Source organism: Salvelinus namaycush, chromosome 32 (assembly GCF_016432855.1).
Source record: "Salvelinus namaycush isolate Seneca chromosome 32, SaNama_1.0, whole genome shotgun sequence".
NCBI classification, from domain to species: Eukaryota; Metazoa; Chordata; class Actinopteri; order Salmoniformes; family Salmonidae; genus Salvelinus; species Salvelinus namaycush.
In genome coordinates, this window is record NC_052338.1 from 25,040,203 (window position 1) to 25,050,641 (window position 10,439).

The 10,439-nt window shown below is 42.7% G+C and overlaps 1 long non-coding RNA gene across 1 annotated transcript; it reads right to left on the reverse strand.

The window, feature by feature from the left end:
• Positions 1-8,007: 8,007 nt before the first annotated feature.
• On the reverse strand, positions 8,008-9,399 carry LOC120027512. The gene is made up of 3 exons (XR_005473307.1): positions 9,347-9,399; positions 9,058-9,193; positions 8,008-8,906 (listed from the first exon to the last, which is right to left on the reverse strand). It is a non-coding gene; the product is annotated as an uncharacterized LOC120027512 (long non-coding RNA).
• Positions 9,400-10,439: the final 1,040 nt, after the last annotated feature.

A 10,439-nucleotide genomic window follows, 5' to 3' on the forward strand; every position in this document is an offset into this window, starting at 1 on the left:
CTGACGACGACGGACACACAGACCTGTGATGACTGCCACCTAGCGTTAAATACTTATATTAGATTGGATTAGAGAACACATGTACAGGGTTGCAGGTGTATGTAATGACAGGGTACAGTGGAATTATTGAGCTCCGAGCTCCAACAATGCAGTACAAAGTGAAATAATACAAATATAATAGAGGGGGAGGGGGGACAGGTAGCTGACTAGTGATGATGGTCTGTGGGTAGAAGCTATTGGCCAGTTTTACAGTTTTTGCCATGATGCTCCTATAATGCCCACGTCTGAGTGGTGGAAACGGAGAGAACCGGTCATAGCTCAGGTGACTGGGGTCCCTGATGATCTTCTTGGCCTTTCTGCGACACCTGGTGTTGTAGGTGTCCTGAAGGTCAGGCAGTGTGCACCCAGTGGTGCATTCAGCTGAGTGTACCACCCTCTGTAGCACCTTGTGGTCTGTGGCAGTGGAGTTGCCGTACCCGGCTGTGATGCAATCCGACAGTATGCTCTCGATGGTGCTCCTGTAGAACACTGTGAGGGCCCTCGGGAACAGACTGAATTTTGTCAGAATCCTGAGTTTGATGAGTCGCTATTGTGCCTTCACCACAGTGTCCGTGGGGTTTGACCATTTCAGCTCCTTGGAGTTGTGTACGCAGAGGAACTTGAACTTTTTGACCGTCTCCATGGTGGCCCAGTTGATGAGGATGGGCGCGTGCCCAGCCTGGTACCTCCTGAAGTCCACAATCAGCTCCTTTGTTTAGCTGATGTTGAGGTTGTTTACCTGGCACCACGCCATTAGAGTGCCTACCTCCTCCCTGTAGGCCGACCTCGTTGTTGTTGGTAATCAGGACTACTACTGTCATGTCGTCAGCAAACTTTATGATGGAGTTGGAGTTGTGTGAGACCACACAGTCGTGGGTATACAGGGGATACAGGAGGGGGGTGAGAACACCCATCAGGAAGTCCAGGACCCAGTTTGCATAGGGAGGAGATCAATCCCAGGGCCGTAAGTTTTGTGGTGAGCTTAGAGGGCACTATGGTATTGATAGGCTGAGCTGTAGTCGATGAACAGCATCTTCACATATGCATTCCTTTTGTCCAGGTGGGTGAGGGCAGTGTGCAGTGCAATGACGATTGCGTCGTCCCTGGATCTTTCAGGGAGGTAGGCAAATTGGAGAGGGTCGAGTGTGTCAGGGAGGGAGGTGGTGATGTAGTCTTTGACTAGCCTCTCGAAGCACTTCATGATGACGGAAGTTAGTGCTACGGGTTGATAGCACTAACTTCAGTTATTTTCCCTTTCTTGGGCATGGGGATGATAGTGGACATCTTGAAGCAGGTGGGGATTTCACCTGAGCTAGAGATTAAAAACACAGGTAGATTTAAGCAATAAGGCCTAGGGGGGTGAGTTATATGGCCAATATACCACAGCTAAGAGCTGTTCTTAGGCACGATGCAACGCGGAGTTGTATAGCCATGGTATATTGGCCATATACCACAAACCCCTGAGGTGCCTTATTACTATTATAAACTGGTTACCAACATAATTAGAACAGTAAACAAGTAGTTTTGCATCATACCCGTGGTATATTTAAGCAATAAGGCCCAAGGGGGTGTGGTATAGGGCTAATATACCACAGCTAAAGGCGGTTCTTCTGCACGACGCAACGTGGAGTACCTGGATACAGCCCTAAGTCGTAGTATATTGGCCATATGGCACCAACTCCCGAGGTGCCTTATTGCTATTAGAAACAAGTTACCAACATAATTAGAACAGTAAACAAGTAATATTGTGTCATACCCGTGGTATAGTCTCATATACCACAGCTTTCAGCCAATCAGCATCCAGGACCCAAACTACCCGGTTTATAAAGTCGTATATACCACGGCTTTCAGCCAATTAGCATCCAGGGCTCGAACGACCCGGTTTATAATTACCGTTATAAAATGACAGGAATTTCGTTAGTAAGATAATACACAATAATGCCAGTGGAAACACAATTAACACACTAAACATTTATTTGACTAAAATAAAAATGACAAGCAGTTGTGAATACAATATCAGAAACGTTAAGCTGCTACATACACTTAGATAACCTTATGGTGGGTTCATAATATGTTTTTAAAATACATTTTGAGAGCATTACTGCATAGCAGCAAAACCAGTTTAGAGAAAGCCAAAATGGATAAATACAATTGAAATAAAAATAAGTAGCAAACTATGTTCCTATTTGATACTCTGTGTTTCCTAAAATCCGGTTTCTTGGCAAAACTACAATATTAGCAAAAAAGGGCATTGTAAAAATGTGGATTCTGGCATCAACAACCTGCTTCAGAACAGCTTTGAATCACAATATATAAAATGCATTTTATTTTAAATATGGTGCTGAACAAACATAAGGCCAGGCTACATAATGGACCTAGACTAGACATGATGTTATATAGCAAGACCTTTAATTAGTTAAATAGCATAACTCCCCCAAAATCAGTAACTTCTTCACATGAAAAACACATCATCATTGTACTGTACATGAAACATCATTTCAAAAAAGAACACTACAAATAATAGAAAAATACTAAACAAGTAAACTGCACAAATAAGACCTTATGTACAAGTAAAAACCACTAATGCCTAAATAATTTGGGGCTTCATTAGAGATTCATTGAGCAAGTCCTTTTACTACGATCACTAATATTGTACACCTGTAGCTAAAGTACAGAAGACACCACAATATGAACTGGTTGGGCTTCTGTGCTTTATGTAGGCATGGTGATCTGTATTGCATTTGGCGGGTATCAGCTTGTGATCTGTGTTTGGCCTCGCTGGATGCGCCCCAATGGCAACCTATTCCCTAGATTGTGCACTACCTTTGGCCAGGGCCCTAGGGAATAGGGACACAAGTTATAATAACAAATCTCAAACGTTATCTCAAAATGTTATATTGGGTCTATTTCAAAATAAGACTTGAATGACTGTATGGTGCTAATTCTGCATTGTTTAGATAAGCAGTAGTGAGAGAAGTAAATTAAAATGTATAAGAATGATCAATATTTGTTATGTAATACTATGTAATCTATTGTTGTTTTGATATGCAGTATAGAAGAGATTCGCGTTGAATGTTAAATGTGTTGTTGCAAAAAGAAAAGGGAATCATGATCTTCTGTCAATTCTGCTATGTCATGATCTTCTGTCAATTCTGCTATGTCATGATCTTCTGTCAATTCTGCTATGTCATGACCTTCTGTCAATTCTGCTATGTCATGATCTTCTGTCAATTCTGCTATGTCATGATCTTCTGTCAATTTTGCTATGTCATGATCTTCTGTCAATTCTGCTATGTCATGATCTTCTGTCAATTCTGCTATATCATGATCTTCTGTCAAATAGAAAGATACACATTCTTTACAGATTGTTTATAATAAAATATAATAAAATAAAATATATACTAAACATGACATAGGCTGGCCAGGTGAAACAAGGATTTTTAAGCATTGAGACAATTGAGACATGGATTGTGAATGAATCAGAGGGTGAATGGGCAAGACAAAATATTTAAGTTCATTTGAACAGGGTATGGTAGTAGGTGCCAGACACACTGGTTTGTGTCAAGAACTGCAACACAACATTTTTTCACACTCAACAGTTTCCTGTATGTATTAAGAATGGTCCACCACCCAAAGGACATCCAGACAATTTGACACAACTGTGGGAAGCATTGGAGTCATCATGGGCCAGCATCCATGTGGAATGCTTTCGACACCTTGTAGAGTCCCTGGCCTGATGAATTGAGGCTGTTCTGGGGGCTCATTATTAGGAAGGTGGTCCTAATGTTCTGTACACTCAGTGTATATTGTGATGTTTACAAAAAAATTATTTTTTTTGCAGCTTCACAACATTGAAATACCACAACAAATACAACAACTAAATATCCACAGCCTAACACAACCCAATTCAATATTAAGCACATTATACATTTGTTCATTATTTGAATGAATCCCAAACAAGAACGCTCGCATATACAAAGCAGATGTTTTATTCAAATGGTGCAACATGAAGCAATCACCACTGATGGCATTTATTCATGTAAACATAATGCCCATTACCTCCATATCGTCATTGTAAATTAAGTTATCATGACATAAGTGGGCATTTCAAATACATTTGTGGCCTTTACTTTCATCCTTGGAGCTAAATGTGCTAAAATACTACATTTCTCAGTACTGTTCATTAGCTAAAGGGTATTTGCAATACAAAGCTATCATACTGTAGGTGCATTTGTGTAATCGTAGTAAATGTATGGCACACCCCATGTAGGTGGCTGTAAAAAAGTATAACTTTCTTAGACAAAAGCATAGACAAAAGTATTCTTGTCCTGTGTTTTAGGTTTACAAATGACCAATAAACCTCTTAAATAAAATAACACAGTGATAGTTTCAAGTGAATATAGAGTAAAATGATGATAGTCTACCCTCTAGGCAAAAACTGGCTGAATCAACATTGTTTCCACGTAATTTCAACCCCAAAAATCTATGTCATGACATTGAATCAACGTGGGAAAATAATTGGATTTGCAAAAAGTAATCAATAATAGGGCATTTTGTCTTTTTTTCACCCAACGTTTAACCTAAATCCAATGACATTTTTTTGTTGATTTCACACTGAATTGACAACTCAACAAAATGTCAATCAAAACTAGACGTTGAACTGATGTCTGTGCCCAGTGGGTACTTGTTAGTAGGGCAGTTGACGTAGAACTGACCGATACCAAGAAAGCTTGACAATCCCTATTTCTAGAGAGTTGTAACATGAAGTCTGCAATGTATCCTTCAGTGACATGAACCTGACAGAACAGAGATGAGTACAAACACATCTGCTGCTACATGGAGATGAGAGCTCAGTCCAAATGGATTTCATGTGATTAAACCAAGTGTGCCCTGACACTGAAAACACGTAGGATATCAAACATATCATAGCAGACGTGCAGTTTGATTCACACAGTCATGAATTCTGTAATATGAGTATAGTATCAAAATCATGTTATAGCATTATTGTCAGCCACTGAAACAGTTGACGCAGTCTAATCATGAATGTGCAAAGTGTGTCAGAATGATTTCTGATTTGATTTCTAAAAAGATCCTGAGTGTATTTGTGTGCTAGCAGCACTAGATATACCAGAGTGAAAGTTATGGTCTAGATGTATTACTGTGCAGTAAGAAGTTTAGCAAACAAAAAAACTCTATTTACCTTGACTTGTTTTCAGCCAATCCCTCGGAAGGAGCGAGTGTGAAAGCACTCTAGCTAGTCATATTGAATCAATATGCCATTGGAGTGCTCCGCAACGTGAGCATAAGTAAGGTGAGCATCATTGTTAAAACAACCATTCTTAACACAGAACAACTGTGTGTTTCAACATGAACCACTGTATGTTTCTATGTAACCCTCTGAGACTAAGTCCAAATGAAGAAGGTACAATGTTCAACATCCTCTGAATCCGACGTATCCACCTCCCTTTTCTCAATACAAAATCTCACAACTAACAACATTTCACTGACCAACACCTATACTACTGCTACCCTGCTACACATGCCAGTGTGCTGGATATGCAAGTCACATCACTACTGCCAGGATAAGTGCAGTCTCTAGCACTAGCCTATACCAGTCCATTACCCGATCCATTCTACATGCCTCACATTGTCAAACAATATCATTTTGCAATATCATTTTTAATTTCAATCCCCACACATTATTTAAAGTCCAATAAAATTAAGACAAAATAGAAAATAAGAAATCAACTGTCAACAATGGTGCGTACATCGACCTTATTCTTATTCAACATATAGTCACTTCACTATGCTCTGTGCATCAGGTCATTTTCTGTTGGAAAGATATCAGTTCGTCTCTGTGGATGGTTTGTCCTCTGACAAATCAATTGTACGTTTCGGCATTCCTCAAGGTTCTGTTTTAGGACCACTATTGTTTTCACTATATATTCTACCTCTTGGTGCTATGCGGACGACACACAGCTGTACATTACGATGAAACATGGTGAAGCCCCAAAACTGCCTACTCTGGAAGCCTGTGTTTCAGACATAAGGAAGTGTATGGCGGCAAATTGTTTTAAACTCGGACAAAACAGAGATGCTAGTTCTAGGTCCTAAGAAACAAAGAGATCTGCTGTTGGATCTGACAAATAAGCTTGATAGTTGTACAGTCGTCTCAAATAAAACTGTGAAGGACCTCGGCATTACTCTGGACCCGGATCTCTCTTTTGAAGAACATATCAAGAATATTTCAAAGACAGCTTTTTTCCATCTTCGTAACATTACAAAAATCAGAAACTTTTTGTCCAAAAATTATTTTAGATTAGACTTTTAGATTTTAGATTACTGCAAGGCTCTACTCTCCGGCTACCCGGATAAAGCACTAAATAAACTTCAGTTAGTGCTAAACATGGCTGCTAGAATCCTGACTAGAATCAAAACATTTGATCATATTACTCCAGTGCTAGCCTCTCTAATCTGGCTTCCTGAGAAGGGTAGGGCTGATTTCAAGGTTTTACTGCTAACCTACAAAGCATTAATTGGGCTTGCCCCTACTTATCTCTCCGATTTGATCCTGCCGTACATACCTACACGTACGCTACGGTCACAAGACACAGGCCTCCTTATTGTCTGTAGAATTTCTAAGAAAATAGCTGGAGGCAGGGCTTTCTCCTACAGAGCTCATTTTTTGGGGAATAGTCTGCCTATCCATGTGAGAGAAGCAGACTCGGTATCAACCTTTGTCTTTACTGAAGACTTATCTATCTCTTCAGTAGGTACTATGATTGAGTGTAGTCTGACCCAGGGGTGAGAAGGTGAACGGCAAGGCACTGGAGCGACGAACTGCCCTTGCTGGCTCTGCCTGGCTGGCTCCCCTCTCTCCACTGGGATTCTCTGCCTCTGACCCTATTACAGGGGCTGAGTCACTGGCTTACTAGTGCTCCTACATGTGGTCCCTAGGAGGGATGCGTCATTTGAGTGGGTTGAGTCACTGACGTGATCTTCCTGTCCAGTTTTGCTCCCCATCAGGCTCGTGAAGTGGAGGAGATCTTCGTGGGCTATACTCAGCCTTGTCTCAGGGTAGTAAATTGGTGGTCTGTTGATATCCCTCTAGTGGTGTAGATCTTCGTGGGCTATACTCAGCCTTGTCTCAGGGTAGTAAATTGGTGGTCTGTTGATATCGCTCTAGTGGTTTGGGGGCTGTGCTTTGGCAAAATGGGTGGGGTTATATCCTGCCTGGTTGGCCCTGTCCGGGGGTATCGTCGGACGGGCCACAGTGTCCCCCGACCCCCCCCCCCCCCCTTCAGCCTCCGTTATTTATGCTGCAATAGTCTATGTGCCGGGGGCTAGGGTCAGTCTGTCCTATTTTGTGTAATTATCCTGTCTTATTTGGTGTCCTGTGTGAATTTAAGTATGCTCCCTCTAATTCTCTCTCTCTCCCTCCCCTCCTGGAGGACCTGAACCCTAGGATCATGCCTCAGGACAACCTGGCCTGATGACTCCTTGGTGTCCCCAGTCCACCTGGTCGTGCTGCTGTTCCAGTTTCAACTCTTCTGCCTGAGACTAGGGAACCCTGACCTGTTCACCGGACGTGCTACCTTGTCCCGGACCTGCTGTTTTTGACTCTCTCTCTCTACCGCACCTGCTGTCATGACCTCTGAATGCTCGGCTATGAAAAGCCAACTGACATTTATTCCTGAGGTGCTGACCTGTTGCACCCTCTACAACCAGTGATTATTATTTGACCCTGCTGGTCATCTATGAACGTTTGAACACCTTGAAGAATAATCTGGCCTTAAATGGCCATGTACTCTTATAACCTCCACCCGGCACAGCCAGAAGAGGACTGGCCACCCCTCAGAGCCTGGTTCCTCTCTATGTTTCTTCCTAGGTTCCTGCCTTTCCAGGGAGTCTTTCCTAGCCACAGTGCTTCTACATCTGCATCGCTTGCTGTTTGGGGTTTTAGGCTGTGTTTCTGTATAAGCACTTTGTGACATCGGCTGATGTAAAAAGGGCTTTAGAAATACATTTGATTGATTGATCAGGTCATCAGAAAGAGTAACACATAGGCTCTTGAATGGTGTCCATCAGATTTCATCTCACTTTATGACACTGAAGTACGGATGCCATAAGAAGAACTCAAAGTGATCCATTTTCAGTTGTTCTGTGGAGTGCTTCGTTCGCACCAGTCGAAGTCTTTTAAGCTGAAGCCCATCAGAATCCTGTTCCAGCCTGCAGTAACACAGGACTACCTGTAGATGGCAGTGATATAAAAACACAAATGTATGTTTGGACCATAAGCAGCGCTAGGCAGTGTGAGGTCCTCCTGCATGGGATAAACATATGTGTGTGTATCCTCTCTCTCAGTTCAGTCGTGGAAATGAGCTCCAGGTGAGATCCATGCCGACCTACCCTTGGTGCTTGGTGTTCCCTCACCGAGGAGCCTCTTCTCAGGCTAAGGCAGAAGAGACAAGAGGCAGCAGCTCCTGGACATCCAGAGGTTCTCCCCTGGTGGCAGTACATCTCAGCTTTAAGGGTCCTTGCATTGTTTAAATGTTTTAATAAAAAAAAAATTATCCTAAAAAGCAGCATTCAAATCAGTACATTGTGGAAGACAGCACTGTTGCATTTTAGAATCAAATGTCTGTCTGTTGCTCTCTTTCTCTGTCTTTGTGTCCATCTCTCTCGTGCTCTCTCTCTTGTCCTGGGCCGGGGGGCTGTCAGGCAGCACTCTCCTCCATGGTGGGCTTGTTGCTGGCAATGGGCTGAGCGTACACACTCTTACTGTCACTATCTACACTCTGGAAGTAGGGGTGGGTCAGAGCAGCAAACGCTGATATCCTTTTGGCGGGATTGAATGCCAGGAATTGCTGTACAGAGAAAGAAAAGAGAGACAAATATTATAATGATAACATTTTCCTCAACAAAAAGAAAAGTGTGAGTTTCATTCCTATTGGACAAATCAATTTGAAACAGTACGTATTGTATTTAGAGTGCGGTGTGTGTGTGTCTAATACTCACCAGTATAAGGGACTTCCCCAGCTCGTCCATGTCAGGGATGAGGTTTCCAATTGGCTGAGGGGGTCGTGGAGAGAAGGCACTCTGTGGTAGGGCAACTTCCTGGGGCCAGTCCTCCACCGAGGGAACCCCGACCACACTGAGGGATCATCATCATCATCATCTTCACCACTATTTTCATCGTCATCATTATCATTATTATGATTATCAGAATCACAAGCTTTATTATTTGCCAATTGATTGTTAAAACTGTAAATATGATTTAGAGCATGATGTACAACATGGTACTTACTCAAAAATCTTCCCCAGCTGATCAACATCTGAGCTTCCTCTAAACAAAGGTCTGGGGAGAGGAAGAGCACATGTCAATATAACTGAAGCTGATTGGTGTAGAGTTGCACTATCAAACTGTGTTATACACCTTCAATGAATCAGATAAATTAGTTTTCATTTAACCTTCATAAATCAATGGGATCTGTGGCGGTGAAGCAAGTAGCCTTAATGCTGACTCGTCATCTTCTCAACACAAAATGACATCTCAAACATTCCTACTGAGCCGGCCAGGCAAACGCAGGCCAGCATCATCCTTAACTGGCATAACCAGTCCAACCCTCACTCTGTTCTACTGTAAAGAGGTGGCTTTCCTGGTTCTGGTCAGACCAGATAGTACTGAGGACTGTTTCAGCAGCACATGGGAGAAAGGCACACTCATAGGAGGGCGAGAGGGAGGAGGTGGAGAGGGGCTAGGGATGGAGTGAAGGAGCAGGCCTGCTGGTGGTTCCTGTGGCTTTGGGTATGCTTCCCCCGGCACCCACAGAAATTCCAGCAGTCATCATCAGTTCATTCATGTCTCAACTCAAACCCCAGCCAACCACTGCTCCCAACCAACCAACCAGCCAGCGGGTAGAAAAACATAGATTTAACCCTCATGTGTGTCTGCCTTAGCTCTCTGTGGGCCTGTGTGGTGTGTGTGTGTGTGTGTGTAGCATTGGGAGTGGATGAGCAGTGCAAATCCTGTGTGAAAGACCTATTGGATTATTCTAACAGAGACTAGCTGGGAGATATATAAAGTAACAGTCACCACCAGATGTCAATGCATCTAACATCTGCCGTAATCTTTCCCTACATAACTGTAGGAACCCCCACACTTTCCCTACATAGCTGAACCCCCACACTTTCCCTACATAGCTGAACCCCCACACTTTCCCTACATAGCTGAACCCCCACACTTTCCCTACATAGCTGAACCCCCACACTTTCCCTACATGCTAAGATTTTGAAGATTAGACACAGGTAGTTTGATGGTAGTTTGCACATTTGACAGTGACAGCAATTATGTCACATACTTTGACGGGTTAAGGGTGCTCCATAGCACGCTATACAAA